This window comes from Mesocricetus auratus, unplaced genomic scaffold, assembly GCF_017639785.1.
Source record: "Mesocricetus auratus isolate SY011 unplaced genomic scaffold, BCM_Maur_2.0 Super-Scaffold_4256, whole genome shotgun sequence".
NCBI lineage: Eukaryota > Metazoa > Chordata > Mammalia > Rodentia > Cricetidae > Mesocricetus > Mesocricetus auratus.
In genome coordinates, this window is record NW_024429182.1 from 99,593,865 (window position 1) to 99,613,617 (window position 19,753).

Genomic DNA, 19,753 nt, shown 5'->3' on the forward strand with positions numbered 1-19,753 from the left:
TTTCCACACACTGTGAGAACGGACACATATATAGTTCTCAAGCACGCAGCACCAAACACATAGAGACTACATACACGAACAAGAATAGTCTACAAACACAAGAGCACAACAGTAGGGCATCATCGTCTACAAGTTCAGGGCACTAAATCAGTCCCATTATAAAGACAATGGGATGGGGGCTGGAGAGATGGCTCAGAGGTCAAAACTGTTCTTCCAGAGGTCCTGAGTTCAATTCCCAGCAACCACATGGTGGCTCACAGCCATGTGTAATGAGATCTGGTGTCCTCTTCTGGCTTGCAGACAGACATGGAGACAGGATTATTCATAATAAATAAATATTTTTTAAAAAGACAATGGGATGGCAGTGGGGGCTTTGGGTGGGATGCTCAGGAGCTGGAATAAAACTTTTCCTCTTAGAAGACTGGAGACAAAGGCCTCCAAGGACTCAAGTGCTCTGAGCTCCCCTGATACCAGAGACATCACAGTCAGAGCCATTCCAGTGGCCTCTGTCTGTTCTATACTACTATTCGTGTAAATGTCCCCAAACATTTACGTGAACAGTACCTCTGCCTGATGTCTTCCAGGTGAAATGGAAATGGAGAGCAACTAGGAATCACAATAGAGATCTGGGTCCCGTCCCAGCTCTGGAGCTCATACCTGTAACCAGAACACCGGTGGATCACCCAGGATTTGAGGCTAAACGGGGCTGTGGGGGGAGTATCTCTTACAAAAATGCAAATGAAGGACAACAAAATAGATCTGGGTTCTAGCAGAATTTCCCTGGTTCTATTTTTAGCTGTGTGATTTTGAGTGAGTGGCTTAAACCTCCTGTACTTGGTTGGGCTAGCTCTGACCCCTCCCAACTGCTCATCTCTTCCTGGTGGGTGAAGAACAGAACCCAGCTCAGGCAGAATATTTTTATCTACTCGGGATGGAAAAGTGATAAAGAAAAGATGCCAAAACTTGGGTTGATTGTCAGGGGGATCTGGACCCAGTCTGTCATCCCTGCACCCCAGTCTCCCATTGCTATAATAAGGAGGATTTTACAAGGGACTCCCTTGGGGGCATGGGAGAAGATTATCATCTTTAGGGCCCATTAACTTTCTCCTTCCCTTTTCATCCCCCTTCCCTGTCTAGCTCTCCTCAAGGGTCACTCTCTGCAAGGCCTGTGCTGGACACCTAGGTCTCAGGCTCTAATTCAGTGGGAACAAGACTGCTGGCCAGGCAAAGCAGGACAGGGCATCACACTCTTGCTGCTGGGAGCACGTATGTTGTCCACCTCAGTCACCAGGGTGATACTGGTTATCTGATCAGTCAAGTCAGTATTTCAGAGAGCTTTCTGCTGACCATGCCTTCCTAGCCCCACCCCGGGCATGTGTCTTACCCAGGGAGGCACCAGTTCTGTGTGTCATGCTGATCCCACCACTGATCCCCTCTTCTCACTTCTGCTTCTTTCCCTGAAGGCTGACATCTTGGTGGAGACGGTGGGGGCCAGGTGGCTGTTTCCAGGAACCCCCAGGTAGGGGCCAGGAAAGCTGGTTACAGCACTGAGCTCAGCCCTGGTTTGCTCTGTGATAGGCAGCTTGCTTTCTCAGAGCCCCATCTGTAGATGAGGATTGAGCTGGATAATTCCAGGGTCCTCTGGTTCTAGAGCCCAAGTCCTAAGTCTGTTCTATAGCAAAAGATGGGTCATAGATGGGAGGAAGGGAAGAGAAGAAGAAAGGGAGGGATGGGGAGATGGAGAGATCACAGATATGGCTACTCTCTCTTCTGACCCCCAGTCATTCCTGATCTTAAGCCTGGAAGAAACTGACAGAAACCCTCACTGTCATTTCCCAGAGGGACACAGAGGTGTGCTTTGAGAAACGCCTGTCTGGGGGCCAAGTAGTTTAAATCTGAGCAGATGGGTCTAACTGACTGCCTCAAACCCTAGGCTTAGCATGCCTGGATGGCAATCCCCTCTTTCCCCCCACCCCCACCCCCTGCAAAAGGAGGCATACAAAGTAGTGGGTGTGTCACCAAAGCCCCCAGGCCAGGTGCTCACACTCATTTCCTCTGCTTACCCACTGTGGGACTCTGGGGAAGTGGTTCAGCCACTAAGTTCCTTACCTACATTGTTCGCACAAACAGGAAAAACAGCACCAGCTTCATCTAAAGCTTCTGGGAGATAATGGGATAGAAAGTGCGTGTGTATACCTATGCGTGTGTGTCTGTGTGTGTGTGTGTGTGCACGTGTGTGCACGTGACCCACTACACATACATCCCAGACCTGTCCTGTGCTCATCTGTCTCAGGGTTACTTGAGCCCACCGAGCCCCAGGCCAGCAGAGAGGTTGTGCAAGAGACCTGCAAACCTGGTTCTGCTCTCCACCTGGGAGGGGCCTGTCCTCCTCCTCCTCAGGGCAGCAGCGGAGGTGTTGTTATTCTACAGGGGAGAGGTTGCTTTCCTGGGTGCACATAACAAAACACCACTGGTCATATCTGCTGAGGCAAGTCACTTCTGAAAAGTCACTTTCTGCTCTCACTGTCGCGTGGCCCTGGTGGCTGCTCAGGAAACGACCTCTGAGAAACTGACCTCCAACTAGTGCACCTGTAAGGGACTTGAGCCACTGAAGGAGCATCCAGTGACCTGGAAGAAGTACTGTGCCTTCCTTCTAGTCACCGAACCCACCCAGCTTCAGCCTGGCCCTTTGGGAAGTGGCTGTGACAGCCCCAGGTAGAAATTCCAATCGGCGACCTTCTATGTGTCAGTCCCAGAGAAGGGGATGGTTGACTGCTTGGGTCATGTTTCCTTTGAGTGACAGCTGGTAAGAGGATGCTGGGGAGGACCAGAAGAGGACCAGGAAGCTTCCCAGGCATGTGTCTGCGTGCAGCTTCTTTGGTCGTTGAGCCTCCACTTCCCTACTTGGAGTGTGAGCCAGTGTCTCAACCTGGACCTAACCTAAAGATACCCAGTGGAGGCACGAGGCTAAAGCCCCAGGCCTGTGAAACCATGCGCTGAAGTAAATCTCTCCCCTGACATTGTTTTTCTCAGCTATCTAGCACAGCCATGAGAAGGCTGACTTACACACCCTGCCACAGGTGAAGTCTGTCCTTCCACCCTTGATCTGGGCTGGCCTGCTATTGTTTGTCCAGTATGACCAAGGCAAGCTGAAACTTTGGCCTCAAGTCCTAGAAGTTCCCTCTCAGCTCCCTGGAACAGGGGTGGGCACATGAAATGAACAGGCACATGTCTTCAATCCCAGCACTAGGGAGGCAGAGGCAGGTGGATCTGTGAGTTTGAGGCTAGCCTGGTCTACAGAGTAAGTTGCAGGACAGCCAGGGCCACACAGAGAAACCTTGTCTCGAAAAAACCAAACCAAACTAAACCAGAGAGAGAGAGAGAGAGAGAGAGGGAGGGAGGGAGGGAGGGAGGGAGGGAGGGAGGGAGGGAGGAAGGAAGGAACAGGTTAAGGATGAAAAGATGTGGCTATAGATAGTCCAGTGGGTAGTGTGCTTTTCTAACTCAGCAGTTGGGAACTGAGACAGGAGGATTGCTGAGGTTTGCTGGCTGCCAGCCTTGGTTCAAATGAGAGACCCTGTCCCAAAGGAAGAGGGCAGAGTGACATGTAGTAGCCTCTGTGTGAACATGATGTACACACACAAACACACACACACAGAGTGAACAAGCCAAAATACACAATTATTATGTGATGCTACTTCCCAGTCTCAGCATCTCAGAAGTGGGCCACTCTCATATCCCTAAGGTGGTCAGAAATCTGAGAGTGACATGGAACATGGAACCAGTGGTGCCTTTGTCTCAGACCCTGCTGTATCCCTGTGTGACATCAGAGCCAGAAAGAGTCAGCATCCCTCAGCTAGCCTTGCTCACAAATCCCAGAAGCAGATTTTCCCACCTTCTACCATCCAAGACAGTCTCTACTATTATGGAATAGCTCTGTCTGCAAGGGGACTCTCATCCCTTTAGAGATGCAAGTACTGAAGACCCTGGCTCTCTTCCTACGGATCACCTTTACTGTGTGATGACACTGGGCATCACAGGGGTCTCTGGTGCTGGCAAAGTAACACAGTTTTGCTAACAGCAAGTATTTACTTGGACTTGTGCCTCGATCTCTGTACAGCAAGTGTGTTCACTAGGACCTAAGCCCAGGCAGGCCCTGCCCATGTTTTGAGCTTCAGCCATGCCAACTGTCTCTGTGTGGATCACCCTTGTGCCCGAGTCTTGGGTCTCACCTGGAAAACAGGAATGAATTTTACCACCTAGGGCTGTTGGGACCTAAATGAAATGATGGATGTGAGATGCTAGGCTGTAACAGCCCCTGAAAAAGCTAGTTCCTCTTCTGCTAGGTACATAAACCATTCCAGATGGGGAACTTGCCGGCTTATGTGTAGGTGGGATAGAAACTATCAGCAGGCTAGAGGGGGAGGGGGCTTATCCAGGAGCAGGGGGAGCACAAACAAGACGGGGAAGCATGGTGTCAGGGAGGGCAAATCCACAGCTCAAGCTGCCAGGCTGAAGAGGAATGGGAGGCCTTACATGCCAAGCTAAGGGGACCGGGCCTGCAAGGGAAGACCCGGAGGTATCCAGACCTGTCTGGAGAGGGGCAAGGTCAAGAACAGCTGAGCTCTGGTCTGGGGCAGGCAGACCTGAGAGTCTTGTATATTCGGGGAGAGCAAGGGACAACTGGTACAGATGGGCACACTTGTGGGAAGCAGGCCCTTGGCCTTCTAGCCTAGGGTCTCCACTCTATCTGTTGTCTAGGCCTTGACAGGAAGAAACAGAGAAGCCAAAAATGCAGCCAGAGAGCAGGGTAGCTCAGAGTGTGGGCTAACCTTACCTACGTGAGAGGGAAGGGATAGATCAGAGTGTGGGCTAGCCTTACCTATGTGGTAGGGAAAGAGTAGCTCAGAGTATGGGCTAGCCTTACCTGTGTGGTGAGGAATCAGGCTCCTCTTAGGGTCATGTTTTGGACTTGGCAAGCTCACAGTTTCATCTTCTTTTCTTTTCTTTTCTTTTCTTTTCTTTTCTTCTTCTTTGTTTTTTGTGTGTTTGTTTCGAGACAGGGTTTGTTTGTGTAGCCCTGACTGTCCTTGAATTCACTCTGTAGACTAGGCTAGCCTCAAACTCAGATTTGGGAATAAGGCATGTGACTTGTCCAAGACCTACCGCAGATGTGTGGTTTAGCTGGGCTGGAATCTAGGCCTCCTGCCTCCTACTCGCACCCTACTCTCTGTCCCTAGAACTGAGGACTGGGCAAGACATTCACACTGGGCCTGAGTGAACAGTGAACTGAGCCAGAGGGAGGCTGACAGTCGTCAGCAGACAGCACTTAACCCAGATTGACAAGTGGATTGTGCAAATGTGGATGAGGTACAGTTGGATGCAAAGAAATCCAGACGGTCTGGGCCTCTGGGGATCCTCCGCCAGCACCCCACCTGCTGGGGAAACAGGAGGGGGTGGGGTGACATCACCACATGCAGCTCAAGTATGGGGGCAGGGACACTGACTTCTTCAAAGCTGTGGGCTTAGTCTCAGGCTCTTGTCCTCGAGTATAACCCTGTCCTCACAGTCGGGGTTCATGGACATCCAGGGGGTGGTAGTTACTTGCTTAAGGTCCCACAGGCAATCAGAGCCTGGTCCAGGTGAGGTTGTTTGTCCCAGCAGTCTATAGACATGTTGAAAACTAGACTAGGTCAGTCACCGATGAGGACCCATGCCCAGCTCTCAGCCTGACAAAAAACAGATGTGTAACTGTGGTGAGGGCTGCTTGGTCCCTCTGCCTAATAGAGGCTACATGGGGTTAGATGGTGACACTGTCAAATTCACAGGAGCCTTAAATGAACAAGAGCCCTGAGCTGCCACTCAGCAGCTCTCGCTGGCCGAGGGGACACTGAGCTCAGAAAGGGCAGATTGCCACACCAAAGTCACCCAGTAGGTTGGGGAGGCACTGGGCTCTCAGCAGCTGACTCCATTTTTGGAACCCATAGAGAAGAAGCAGTCTTGAACTCAGGACAGGTAGCTCCTCTCACTGCTGTCATGGGAAGCTCCCATTGCCTGAAGCACTTTCCCAGAATCCCCAGTTTCTCCCCTTTGACTGAGCATGAACCTACACACAGCAGCAGTAGCGACAGCCCTTAGCCCTGTCCTCCTCTGCTCCAGATGGTGGGCTGGTGCTCTATTTCTTCTCCTCCAGTGTTTCTTTCTTTTCTTTTTTTGTTTTTTGAGACAGTTCTGACTGTCCCAGAACTCACTATGTTGACCAGGCTGGCCTCAAACTCACAGAAATCCACCTGTCTCTACCTCTGGAGTGCTGGGATTTAAAGGCTTATACCGCCATGCCCATTAATCTCCAATGTTTTCAACTCTATGGAAATTAATTTTATTCTGCAGTTCAGGGAACTGGGGCCCAAGAGTCATTGGTCACTTGTACCTGGTCAGAAAGCAAAAAGCTGGGTCTTGAGCTCCAGGTCACTTGCTCTCCAAACACCATGACTATCTTCTTCTCTGGCTGATGGAGTAATTGGCAATGCCCTCTGTGCCCAGGGCAGGAGGTGACTGAGTTTGTGCCTTTCCTCCTGTTTCTGTTGACAAATCTCCCACCCACCCTCACTTTCTGAGTGTTGAGCCTAGTACCCTGATAAAAGGCCAGGTCTTCTAGAGAATTTCATTTTCTAGCTGCATAGCTGGTCTAGGAGGAGTATGTGACCCAGAGGAAACACAATGAGCGGTCTCCCTGGGGTGGCAAAGTGAATCTGGGAGGGGAAGGGAAGAGCCAGATGGGGAGCGGAGGTCACGGAGGTCACTGGAGGCTCTGAGCATCTCCCCCCTCCCCCCATCTGTCTCCAATGGCTACCGAGTCCATGTTTCTTTGGGTTCATCCAGTGTGGGTCTTTGTCCTCTGGCAATGGGTGCAGTCCTGCCTGAGGCTCTATGTGTGCCTGGGGCTATGCTATCCCTACAGGAGTCATAGGACTAGCAAAGGATCCAGTCCACTAGGAACTGACAGTCTGGGGTGGGGGGGGAGGGGTAGTTCTGGGTTCAGGCCCTTGCTCTCTCTCTGGGCTGTAATCTCCTATCTTTAACTTAAGGACAATAGTCCTAATGTACTAAAGATTCCCCCAGACCTGTACAACTACCATTAAAAACTGATGCATAACTCCCTCTTTACAACTTCAAATTCTAGAACACTTCCATCCACCAACCTCTGAAACACCCCACACCCATTAGTAGTGACTCTCCAATATTATTCACCATCTCAAACTCTAAAAACGGTTATTTCTTTCAAAACAAAAACTTTGTGGATTTTTCTCTTCTAGACATCAAAGTTCTTGTTGGAATTTTCCCCTGTTGCAGCATGTATGGATATTCTATTACTTCTTGTGATGGATGTCACTCTGCCTCATGGATACGCTGCCTTCTGTTTATCCATTCAGCAGCTGAGTGGGCACCTGGACTGTTTCCCCACCTGGGCCATTATAGATAATGTCGCTATGGACATTCATGTGCAAGCATTTGTCTGAGATGCAGATTTTCAATTCTTTGGTGTATATACCTAGGAATGGAATTGCTAGATTGTATGGTAACTCTGCATGACTTTGGGAGAGCTGCCAAACAGTCTTCCACAGTTTTTCAAATTTCTATCAGTAATGTATAAGGGATCCAGTTTCTCAACAGCCTTGACAAAGCTTACCATTTTCTGTTGCTTTTATTATAGCCATCTTAGTGTAAAGGAGAATATCATTGCTTTTTAAATTTTATTTTGAGACAGGGTCATCTGTAGCCCAAGCTAGACTCAAACTCTCTATAGAGCAAAGGAAGACCTTGGACTTCTGATCCTCCTACTTCCACCTCCCAAGTGCTGAGACTACAGACATGGCTATATACTGTTCTGGGGATCAAACTCAGGGCTTTGTGCAAGCAGACAAACACTTTACCAACTGGTCCTCATCCCAGATCTGCATTGTGGTTCTGATTTGCATTTCCCCAATTACTAATGCAAACAAGCCTCAATCTGTGTGATAATTGGCCTTTTTTATATCTTCTTTGGAGAAATGTTTATTATATTTTTTTCCTTCACCCCCCCCCTTCCTTCCTTCCTTCCTTCCTTCCTTGCTTTCTTGCTTTTTCCCCCATGACAGGGTTTCTCTTTGAAACAGTCCTGGCTGTCCTAGAATTCACTTGTAGATCAGGCTGGCCTTGAACTCACAGGGATCCACCTGCCTCTACCTCCTGAGTGCTAGGATTAAAGGCATGCACCACCACTACCTGGCTCAATTTTTTTTTAATTTAAAAACTTGAGTAATCGCAGGGCGTTGGTGGCACACGCCTTTAATCCCAGCACTCCGGAGGCAGAGGCAGGCGGATCTCTGTGAGTTCGAGGCCAGCCTGGTCTACAGAGTGAGTTCCAGGACAGCCTCCAAAGCCACAGAGAAACCCTATCTCGAAAAACTAAAAAAAAAAAAAAAAAAAAAAAAAAAACTTGAGTAATCATCCAGGTGCTATGGTGCAGGCTCACATGCTAATACTCAGCTGGTAGAAACCAGAGGATTAGAAGTTCAAGGCCATCCTCAGCTTTCTAGCAAGAATTAGAGGTCAGCATAGATAACATAAAACTCCAGCTCAAAAGACTTTTAAAAAGTGAAATGAGGATGTTAGACTGTCTAGCTGGGGTCAAGAATGTAGCAATGGAGAGAAGCCTGTAAGTACAGGGAATGTGATTTGGGGTCACTGAGGGGTCTGTAGGCTGACAACATGTCTCTCCTGTATTCTAGTTGGTGAAAAAACAACTCTGGTGTCTGAGTCACAGCTTAGAGGATGTCTTACAAATACCTTTGGGAGCTCCATGACAGAGGCTAGCATGACAACTAGGCATGCCTCCAGCATGGGGCCAGAGTGAGCAATGAATGCTATTGGCTTCACAGCATGGTGCTTAGGGACCAGGTGTGTGTGTGTGTGTGTGTGTGTGTGTGTGTGTGCGAGCGCGCGGGAGGCAGGGAGAAGGCTTGGGGAGAAACGTAAGAGAGAACTTCTGTTTGTTGAGCACCCACTATTTTGCAGAAGGATTCTGGGCATATCTCAACTTAAGTGTTCCAGAGGAGCAGGAATTGGGAGGCTCACCAAATTTCCTAGGACAAGAAACCAAGGCAGGCAGAAGATTCCAATGGGAACTGGGGTTTAGGCCCTGATCTATCTGTCTTGAGTTGTGAACCCTTCTCATAAGGTGTGGCCCTGGCATTGAGTCCTGGGGCATCAGGCCAGGGAGGGGACATCAGAAATCAGATCACTAAACCTGGGTCCCTGGACCCGCAGCTGCCTGCCAGCAGTGTGCTCCTTGTTTTTTTTTTTTTTTTTTTTTTTTTTTTTAATGCAAGGAAGGAAGGGGAGAAGGCGAATCCTACAGAACATGATCTCTAATGCAATGCAGACTTTTGATCACTGCCACAGACACTGAGACTTTTAGGAAGGGCTGGAGACCCCAGTTTCCTGTTTCTGGCCCCCACTTGGGCTTGCATCAGGACCCAGGCTGGGCTGAATGCTTAGCTGAAACACTGGGAATGGCTGTGATGAATAACCAGAGTCAGACCTAGAGGAGCTGGGGAAGTCAGGAGCCTCTCTGTGTGGTGACATCTTGTTTATGAGCTAACAAATGAAGCTTGCCTGAAGATCAGAGTGCAAAGCTAGCCACAGTCCCTGACTGTTCCCGGTTGTCCCCCTGACCATCCCCTGACTGTCCCCCTGACTGTCCCCTGACTGTGCAGAGCTGCTGAAGCTCAGAGTGCGGAGGCAAGGTTTAGCGTGCCAAGTCCAGCTCACCTCCTGCTTCTGCAATCGGCAGTGTCCTTCCTCGGCCTGGGGTGCTCTTCCTCCATGTAAAGCAAAGCTTCATCCTCAGAGTCTCTCAAACCCTCCCTGACAGGCCTGCTGGTGCTGCCCCTCCTCCAGAGGGAGTTTTTATTATCAGCACAGAGCATAGTCTGTCTGATGGATCGGAGTATAGTATGCCCTGCAAAGGTATGTAAGGACTGACTCCCAGGGTGCTGATTGGGAGGCCTGCTGGCAGGCGAGTCAGCACCATCATACATGGATTTATAGTTCCCTTAATAAATTAGACTAGTTCTCACAAGAGGAGTTCGGTCTCTCTGAGATGGATTGTAAGTCAACCTATCCTGTCCCTCTCTCAGGGGTTTCCTTCTGCACATGTCCACTTTGTCTTTCCAATTCTTTACCATGAATAGATAGAAGCTATTACGTCTTGGGCAGTTAGGATCATGTGTCAGTTCAGCCTCTTTTCTTTTCTTTTTTTGGTTTTACGAGACAGGGTTTTTCTGTATTGTTTTGGAGGCTATCGTCCAGCCCAGCCTCGAACTCACAGAGATCCGCCTACCTCTACCTCCCGAGTGCTGGGATTAAAGGCATGCGCCACCACCGCCCGGCACCTCTGGCATTTTGTAATAGCAACATTAGTTAGAGACACCTTCATTACTGGTTTATTCTCTGTCTCCTCCATTGCAATATAGTTCCAAAAAGTATCTGGACAATGCCGGGTAGAGAGAAGGTGCTTGGTAAGTAGTGTTTAATGAATAAACGTTTGGCTGGCACTGTACTCCCTTGGAGCAGTGTCAAGATGAAGAACTATTATGCTTGTTTTATAGATATTAGCTGAGGGTGAGAGAACCTGCCTGGGCCTTAAAGGTCGCCATTTTCCCTGATCTTAGTGCTGTTGGGGGGAAACTAGAATAGAATCAGGGTGGCTTTAAGAAAGGAGGGAACAAACTTCTGGATTTTGTCATTGTGTTTAGGACCCCAGAAACCAGAGGGAGTCTTGGATCCAGCCTGTGTAATTTCTGTGTAAATCCCTGCAGTCATTTAGCTTACATTCCATGTCTCAGCCAAAATGGAAAGAAAAATGAAGAAAAAAAAGGCATCGTTCATTTTTTGTTTCATTTTTGGTTTTTTGTTTCATTTTTGGTTTTATTGTTGTTCAAGATAGGGTTTCTCTGTGTAACAGCCTTGCTGTCCTGGAACTCAGACCAGGCTGGCCTTGAACTCACAGAGATATAACTGCCTCTGCCTCCCAAGTGTTGGGATTAAAGGCGTGTGCCACCAACTCCCAGTGGCATTGCTCATTTTTAAATGGACTTAGCCTTGTGGGTCCCACATGGGAACTGTTGTCCATAATGTCATGAGCCCCAAGGCCCTCTGGGAAACATTACTGACACTTCATGTGGAGGGTCCATACCATCTCCAGAGCCACGAGTGTGCAGCAGACAGTAGCTCCATCGGCAAGCTTCGGCCCAGACCTGTGAACCAGGAAGAAGCCAGGTGCAGGGCAGGCAGGAGCTCCCTGGAGACACCTTACACTGTATCTAAAGGTCCTGGATGTCTACCTTCTGGGGGTTCTATGCAGACCTGATATACAGGATCTGCACTCTGGTCTGAGCCTCTCCATGGGGAAGCCCAAAGTGGTGTGAAACCTGCCCCCAGGCAAACCTCAGAGCTATGACAGCCCTGTCCCTGGACTGGAAGTCTTACTTGAGAAGTCAAGGCTGAGCGACTGGGACTGGTCAGGCAGAAACAGCCTGATCAAGCCCAGTTCTTTACAACGATGAAACAGACTCAGAGAGGAGCAGGGTCACATGGCGAATCCACAGGGGGGCGGGGAGGGGGGCTGGATACAGTCTTTGGATTACTGGCCAGGAGAAGTTCTTACATATCATACACTTAAACAGTTCCGTTTGGGCGGAAGTTTTGCTGTTGCTGAAGACGCCAGACCTTTCTAGAATCCGGTCTAAGGCGGTCTTCCAGGGTCTGCTGTCAAGGATTGTTCCTCATGGGAACAGCTGTTGGCAAAGGCAGGTGAGATATTGATTATGGCTGTGGTTGAGGGAGGGCGGTCTAGATCAGCCAGGGGAAAGAGATGGAGGGAAAGGGGGTGGAAACTTCTCAGAAAAACTAACTGAAGGTATGTTTTCATATCTTTACAACTGCCTGTATTTTCTACTGTCCTCTGGTTAGTTTTTCATATTTGAAAGTGATCAAGTGTTTAGTTGTGGCAGTCTGTTTAGAGTGGTCCTGTTTTGACTAGGCCTATCTGAGAAAGATGTCTTAGAAGCTAAGTGAATCAAAGGACGTTCAGGAGCCAGGCTGAAGCCTCCGCTTGAGGGATGCTCACCTGTCTGCAGACAGAAGGCAGCGAGACGGGTGAGGCATCTGGAACAAGACCAAACCTTGGGAAAGCCCACTTTGGTCACATGAATGCCCTTAGTCCCAAAGGTCAGCTGTACTGTCTGGGAGACATGTCTGTGTCCTCTCCAGCGCCCAGCAGGTCTCCCTGAGAAGGTGGTGCCTCAGAGGCCAGGCTCACCAGGCCACAGCTCCTCAAGAGTCCTGAGAGGGACTGAGAGGCATTCTGAGGTCAGGGTAATATCAGGCCCAGCCTGCCCTACCTGTGAGGTGTTGGGAGAGATGCAGGACTGGCGGTGGGGGCCACACTCTGGCTTGTCAGGCACCCAGAGGAAAGGTTAATTGATTCCAATGTGTGTGCAGCACTTAAAACCCACCCTGGCATGATAATAAAAAGTTCTCAGTGAAAGTTGTCTATGGTCTATGGGAAAGAAGAGGAGGGTGGTGAGTCCTGAGGAGAAGCCATTGGTTCCTGGACCATGCACCCAGCTGGAAGCCCTGCTTCTGGAAGGTTCTGGCCTTCTCCTCTTAGCTATCCCTTTGATCTCCAGGGCTGATTGGAATCATGACTCCCTTCCCCTGACTTGCCTCCTATTGCTCATCTCCCAGTAGCACTAAGCCAGACCTCGGAGGCCCATTCTAGAATGTCAAGTCCTTCTGTGTATATTCCTTGCCTGTCCTTCTTCCAGGGAACAACACACAGAGGCACTGAAGTCCACAGAAGAGACAGAGAGCCAGCCCCTGGCCCTAGGCTGCATAGCTGGTGAGCCACGACGGACTGGATGGAGCTGGGCCAGGCCTGGGGCTCTCCTCCCAGCCTCCTCTGCTCTCCCCAGGTCCCCAGAGGCCAGTCTGGAGATGCTGCCTGCCCCCCATCTTTGTGGCCACCCCTCACCTGGTCTTCGTTTGCATCCTTTGCAGTTTCTGTCTGGGGGTAATTCTCGCCAAGCCAGGCGGGGTCAGGCCCCAGGGAACAGGCAGCTAACGAGCTTCAGATGTTCTCAGCCTGGAGGCAACCCATCCTCAAACACAGCACTGATTGCAGAAGCCTAGCTATAGCCAGTGTGCTGTGGTGTGGTGAGGTGTGTTGTGGTGTGGTGTGGTAGTCCTGGTGTTCACCTACACAGAAAACTAAGTTCCTCCTGGGATAGGGGGTGCCTGTGTTTAACCTCCAAAACCTCTCTGGAGCTGCTGTGCCTAGGAGATGGGAAGAGTGGGGGGGGGGGAGGCCAAGTGCACTTGGTCCATTTAGCAACTTGGTTTTTCCTTTGAACCTTTCTGGACCTTGAGCTGGCATCCCCCCAAGCTACCAGAAGACGGAGAAGAAAGGAGGATAGTTGCCTCACCCATAGTCTGCTGCTCTGTGCATAATTTTGGGTATGACAAATGTCACCATCCTTGTGGATCTACAACTATCATCCTTCTGTTTATAGAAGAAGAAACAGAGGTTCCCAGTGAGAGCCCACCCTGTGTCCTATATGAAGTGGGGTGTTTCAAAAACCCAACATGGTGCCTCGAGAAGGTGGGGCTGACATTCCCAGGGTTCCAGACACGGAGGCTGGGTTCAGCTGACTCATGTCTCAGTCTTGACAAAGCAGCAGATCTCAGAGACTGAGGGTCATCGGCTCACTCTCAGGTGAGGTAATGCTGCCTGCATCATTAACCATGCCCAGAATGTGCTCTAGGAGCTGGACCCACTTTGTCTGGACTCTAGAACCTGCTGCTTTTTAGCTGTGCAAACCTGGTGGGTTCCTCGGCCTCTGTGCACCTCCATTTCCTTAGTCTTTCTCACAAGGTCACTGAGTTAATGTTTGTATAGGGCTAAAAGGCTGTCTGACCCAGGCTCACACCCAGCCCATGCTTTAGCTACTATTATGTTTAACCTTGTGGAAACTGAGGCAGTGCTGACGTCTAAGGACCTGCTGCTCTAGGGGACTTCATTGGCTAACGGGGGAAATTTGGTGTGTGAGTAGGCAATGGGAGATTACAGATAAAGAGTGTTTTTTTGGATGAGTCCACAGCACCCAATTCTGAATTTGTTCTCAACTCTTTATAGGACAGAATTTAGAACACTTTCCCCTTGTATCCTGGCTTGTTTCTTCCATAAAACAGGGGCCACAAGTAATCCTTCCTCCAGGCTCTGTTTGGATGACTCAGGGCCTTGTGCACAGCCGCCTGCAATGGCAGACTATGCAATACAAAGATGGCTGCATGGATGGAAGGTGCTGGTCTGTGATGCTGCCACCATTACTAAACTGCAGTCCACGACTAGGGCTCACCCCTGGTTTATCCCTGATTCCCTGAACTCAAGCTGGGATGGTCACTACCACACTGTCCCCCACTCCCTGTGGCAAGAAGGCAGGATGCTTACTCCAGCCACAGGTTGCATAAAGGGGCCTGTGTCCTGGTCACTCACCTCCTACCATGTGTCCAGTGGTTTTCTATTTCAGTTGCTGTAAAAATATCATCTTTGATCTCAGCTGTGGTGAAGAGGAAGAAGAAGAAGAAGAAGAAGGAGGAGGAGGAAGAGGAGGAGGAGGAGGAGGAGGAAGAGGAGGAGAAGGAAGAGGAAGAGGAAGAGGAAGAGGAAGAGGAGGAAGAGGAAGAGGAGGAAGAGGAGGAGGAAGAGGAGGAGGAAGAGGAGGAGGAAGAGGAGGAGGAGGAGGAGGACCACTGATGGGCTGTTTTTCTTCTCCCCAGTCCTCCACCCCTCCCCTGAGCACCCTGCTCCCTACACTCCCCACCGATTCTCTCCCCAGCTTTTTTCCTTGGCGCCAAAGCCTCAAGCCCTTAGGAATTTGCTACCTCTGAGTCCGTCTCCCCCGCATGCCATGATGGGGTTGGGTACTGAAGGAACAGTATGAATGAGGGGCCTGTGAGGGAGCTGCCTCTGTCTTCCTCCCCCTCTCTCCCTGCCCCTTCACTTCAGCTCCTGGGCCAAGAATCTCCATGAGCCCCTGCTTGATCCGGTTCATGCACCTCTCCAGCCGCAGTCAAGCGTATGGTATCAATCACAGCTCTACATCTGTGAAGTGTCGAGGCCTCCCCAGAGTGGAGTAGGAAGGCGTGAGGAGCCTAAATGTTTACATCACTCAGAGAGCCCATCAGCAGCCCATATTTGCCTGGAGGGGTGCCCTTCAGCAAATGGTTCCCCTCTCTGCCTTCTGGTTCCAGCAGGGGCAGGGGGAGGGGGCACACTACCCTATTCTTGTCCCCAGCACACACTCACCCCACCCAACCCTTGAATCTCTTTCCTCTGCACACGTTGGAGAAGCATTCAGAGGCCACTCAGCTCTACTGCCCCTTGTCCTGGCCTGTGCCCTGGCTATCTGGGACAGCCCAGAGCCTGCCGGCTGATGACTCCGAGTCAGGGCACTTCTGAGAGCTTCCGCCTGGTGAGGTCATTTTCAAGGGTCCTTGTTCTATCTAAGGGGTCAGGATGGCACACCACCTCCTTGAGAAGTCTCTTGGCTGATGGGCATTTTGTGCCGATGGAGACAGCAAATAAGCCTTAGACCTCTGACTCACCTCAGTTCTGATCTCCTGTGATGTATTCTTTTGGCTCCAGCTTTCAGAGAAGGGCAAAAATACCACTCATTCAACAAACACCTCACAGGTCATCCCCACCCAGCCCTGTGCTGACGTGGCCGATGCCTTTCCTCGGGGAGAAGGCCCTGTAAGGTGGAGACACAGGTGACCGGGAGACAGGAGTTCAGGGAGGCTGAGGCACTTGGAGGAAGGTTATTTGGAAAGAGAGAACAGAAATGGCAAGGCTAGGAATTTCTGAGAAGCTGAGGCAGCCTGGGAGGCAGGACCAGGTCTGAATGGAGCCACAGCCTAAGTGTTCAAGGCAGAGTGTTGATTTCAGTTGAGGAGTGGGAGGTGGGGATCCAGTCTCAAGTAGCCAGCAGTGACAAAGAGCTGGGTGGCTAGTCCCAGGCAGAGGGAGCCCCTGCAGGAAGCCTGTGGGATGCATGAACTGTCTATAAGGAAGGCCTGTCTGGGGACAGGAGGTCTTGTCTGGGGACAGGAGGTCTTGTTTGGGGACAGGAGGCTTGAGCAGAGGATGAAAGGTTCTGGGTGTGTGTCCAGGCCACAGACTCTTTTTAGCTGGAACCACAACTCACCAAGGCCCCAACTGAGTCCTCTCACAGAACAGCCCACAACTCTGGGCAAGGCAGCAGGCACAGCCAGAGTGGCCACCACTGGACAGGGGGTTCAGGATGCAGACCTGACTCATCAATGTCCCCAGGGCCCAGACCAAGGCTGGGCCAAGCAGGCGCCAGGGACAGCACTTTGTGGACTAAAAGATGCTTTGCAAACGCTTCCAGCCGACTTGAGGTTTTTCTTTCTGCCTCACATCCTCAGACCTGAGGAAGTGGGAGGCTGTACCAGTCTCCAAAGACACCTCACACAGCCGGAAAGAGTTCGGGAGTCACTGAGAAAAAAAAATCTTCTCCCTCCTCCCCTGGACCAGGTTTTGCTGCCTCAGTTTCCCCTTCTTGACATCAAGATGTGTGTTCGCACACGTGGGCGTAACACGTGGGAAGGAACCACAGTAACTGAAATTGGCTGGAGATGCCTGTTCCTCTATGGCCTTGCAATGGAGGCCACCTCTGCAGCCCGGAGAGGTGTAGCTCCTGTCACCCTCAACTTCGCCAGGGCAGTCCCCACACTGTTTGCACTTTCCGGGGCCCTGGGCAGTTGCGCAGTGGAGGCCGCTTTTCTGGACCATGATGCCTGCAGCTGCACCAGGCAGCTGCACGTCTGGCCTGGCTCAAGCCGGGGTCTGGCGACGCCAGTTCGCCTCCCATCACTGGCCTCCTATCCCAGGAGCCGGCTGCGCAGTACCTACAGCAGCTATGGCGCCCGGGACACATGCAAGACTTGACAGGGCAGAATAGGGCAGGACTGGGCCGGACGAGGCAGTGCCGGGCAGGACAGGACAGGGATGGACCGGGCGGGGTAGGAAAGGACCCAGCAGGGCATCAGCTCTGGGGTGGACGGGGCACGGCGTGGCAAGGCGTGGGAAGGGCGCGGTGGGGCGGGACAGGAACAGGGCAGGGTACGGCGGGGCAGGGTAGGACTGGACCGGGGCAGGATGGTTCAGAACCGGGCAGAAACGAGCAGGAACGGGCAGAAACGGACAGGAACGGACAGGAATGCGTTAGACGGGGCACGCCGTGGCAGGGCAAGGCGGGGCAAGAAAGGAACCCGGAGAGATGGGTCTGGGAGGGGCGCAACGGGGTGAAGGAGGATGGGACAAGGCGGGGCAGGGTAGGCTAGGACAGGACGGGGCGGGGTGGAGCGGGGCGCCTCCCTCACCCTCCGCAATCCGTTCAAAGAAATGTGGTCCCGCTGCATTCGCATCGGTAGATTTCTGTGTTTCCCTAAAGCGTGGTGCAGCGGCCGTCCCTGAGCTCATGGCGACAGAGTGTCTGCGCCCAGGATTTCCTGAACTCCAGCCGGTCCACAAGCGGCAGGAAAAAGAGCAGGCTTGGGATGTGGATCTCTCGCCGCTGGAAGGCAGCCCGGTGCAGGCCCGGTCGATATCACTTAGAAAGTAAAATGAGACGGTAGGAGCGCAGTGGCTCGTTGGTCTAGGGGTATGATTCTCGCTTAGGGTGCGAGAGGTCCCGGGGTTCAAATCCCGGACGAGCCCAACTTTTTTTCACTAGCATTTTTTCGTATGACACCCGCTGGATAAAACTTTTCGCTTTAGAATTTGGTCTCTCTAGATCTATCTTTCCAAGTACTGGGGTGTAAGGCAGTAGAAAAATGTTAAAGAAAAGAGGGGCTCGTCCGGGATTTGAACCCGGGACCTCTCGGACCCAAACCGAGAATCATACCCCTAGACCAACGAGCCAGCTGCTAAGTTCTTCCCACTAGATCGTACTAGAGGGAGAGACGCATGAGCATGCGCGTACGCCTGCGCAGATCAGTAGGCAGCTCGGCAGAGAAAGACTGCGCAGTGAGGAAGTTAGTTTGTACCCTGGTTAGCTATGCGCGAATTCACGTCCACAGGTGGCGACGAGTTTGTCCTGACACGCTGCGCCCTGCTCGTCCCAGAAGAGCGCCCTCCCCTCTGGCCTGCTGAAGCTCTGCGCCCGCGGCGGGTCGGTGCTCACCCTGCGCTCCCTGCCCGGGCTCTGCCCCTTGGCCAAGCGTAGGGCAGGCGCTCATCCTTGCTGGCCAGATCGAGTGCGAGTGCTGTGCACCAGAGCCTCGGTGAGGGCGACCCCAAGCAACGAGAGAGCCCTGGGAGGGTGGCCTCAACCCCAAAGACAGTGGAGAGCTGGTGGCGGTGCGGCCAAGGGCGGGGCCGGAGACCTGGTCCGTTACTGTTCATTTCGTTAGCCATCAAGTCTTCCCCGATATGCGCTCACTTTCCTCCTCTTCCAGCCTCCCCGCCGCCCCCATCTTCTCCAGAGTCCTCTTTTCTCTTCACACAGTTCCAGTCTCTGGAGTAGAAGTCTCAGAACAGAAGTCCCCTCTGTTCTCACGGAACAGAACTCAAAGCAAACTGGATTCTGTTTCTCTCAGCCTCTCAAGGTTAAAAGAAAAAGCCCCCCCCCCCATTTTACTGGTGAGAAAAGGGATCAGAGAGGTTTGATGACTTACTCAAGGTCACACAGCTGCACGGGACACAGCTGGGCTTGAAATTGAGGTGTCAGTCATCTGTCAGTGCTTGCCTGCATTTGCATGCAGATATTTACATCATGCTTGTGCTCGCATACGTTCTCCAGGAAATATGTGAAATTGTGTGGGAACCATTTACAGAGAAAAGAGCGGTTCTCCACATTGATATGCCCGGAGTCACTCCCCACACCCCAGAACTCCTGGCTCTGCTGTATGGTGCTGCCTCTGAAAATGACATTACTTAACCTGTCCCTGCAAGGCCCCCTTTTATGCACATTCTTGTCTGAACACTTGAGAAGGGATCGCAGAGAGGGCCAAAGCTTTGTGGGCTTGGAAGCACTTTTAAGTTTCACGTGAGGAGCTAGGGAAGGTATTGCTAAGGTAGTAAGGACCTTACCATGCGCCAGGCACCGTCTGAAGCGTTTTGCAGGCATCTCCTTTGAAACTATTTTTTATTACATTGCGGGGAGGGGGGAGTCAGAGGACAGCGTGCATCAATGAGTTCTTCCATCCCATCATGTGTGTCCTGGAAACTGAACTCAGGATGTAGGAATGCCTCTGGACCTGTGGAGCCATCTCCAAACAGCCACGCCCCCACCCCACCCCACCCCCCCACACATGCAGCTGCCGGAGTGGAGTGACACCACACAGGGCACACATCAGCCATTGTTGGGACTGGGTCCAAGCACTTTCTCAGCAGACTCCTGGTGCCAGACTCCAAACTCGGGGCTGAAGAGTCAGGGTGAGGTACACCCAGGCCCTGCCCTCTGGAGTCCTAGCACCTAGATTTGTCCAGTCTGGAGATCTGTCTCTCATCACATGGATTTTGAGTACTGCCTTCCCTCCTGAAACTCACATGCCATCCCTCCTGAGTCTCTGTGCCTCCTCCCCAGCATGCCTTTCTCCCAGGTTCCAATTAGTAAAGAATTCT

The 19,753-nt window shown here is 51.6% G+C and overlaps 2 non-coding genes across 2 annotated transcripts; one reads left to right on the plus strand and one right to left on the minus strand.

Annotated features, from left to right (window-relative positions):
• The first annotated feature begins 17,772 nt into the window (after positions 1-17,772).
• Trnap-agg lies at positions 17,773-17,845 on the plus strand. Its single transcript has one exon. It is a non-coding gene; the product is annotated as a tRNA-Pro (tRNA).
• A 132-nt stretch (positions 17,846-17,977) lies between these two features.
• On the minus strand, positions 17,978-18,049 carry Trnap-ugg. The gene has a single exon. It is a non-coding gene; the product is annotated as a tRNA-Pro (tRNA).
• Positions 18,050-19,753: the final 1,704 nt, after the last annotated feature.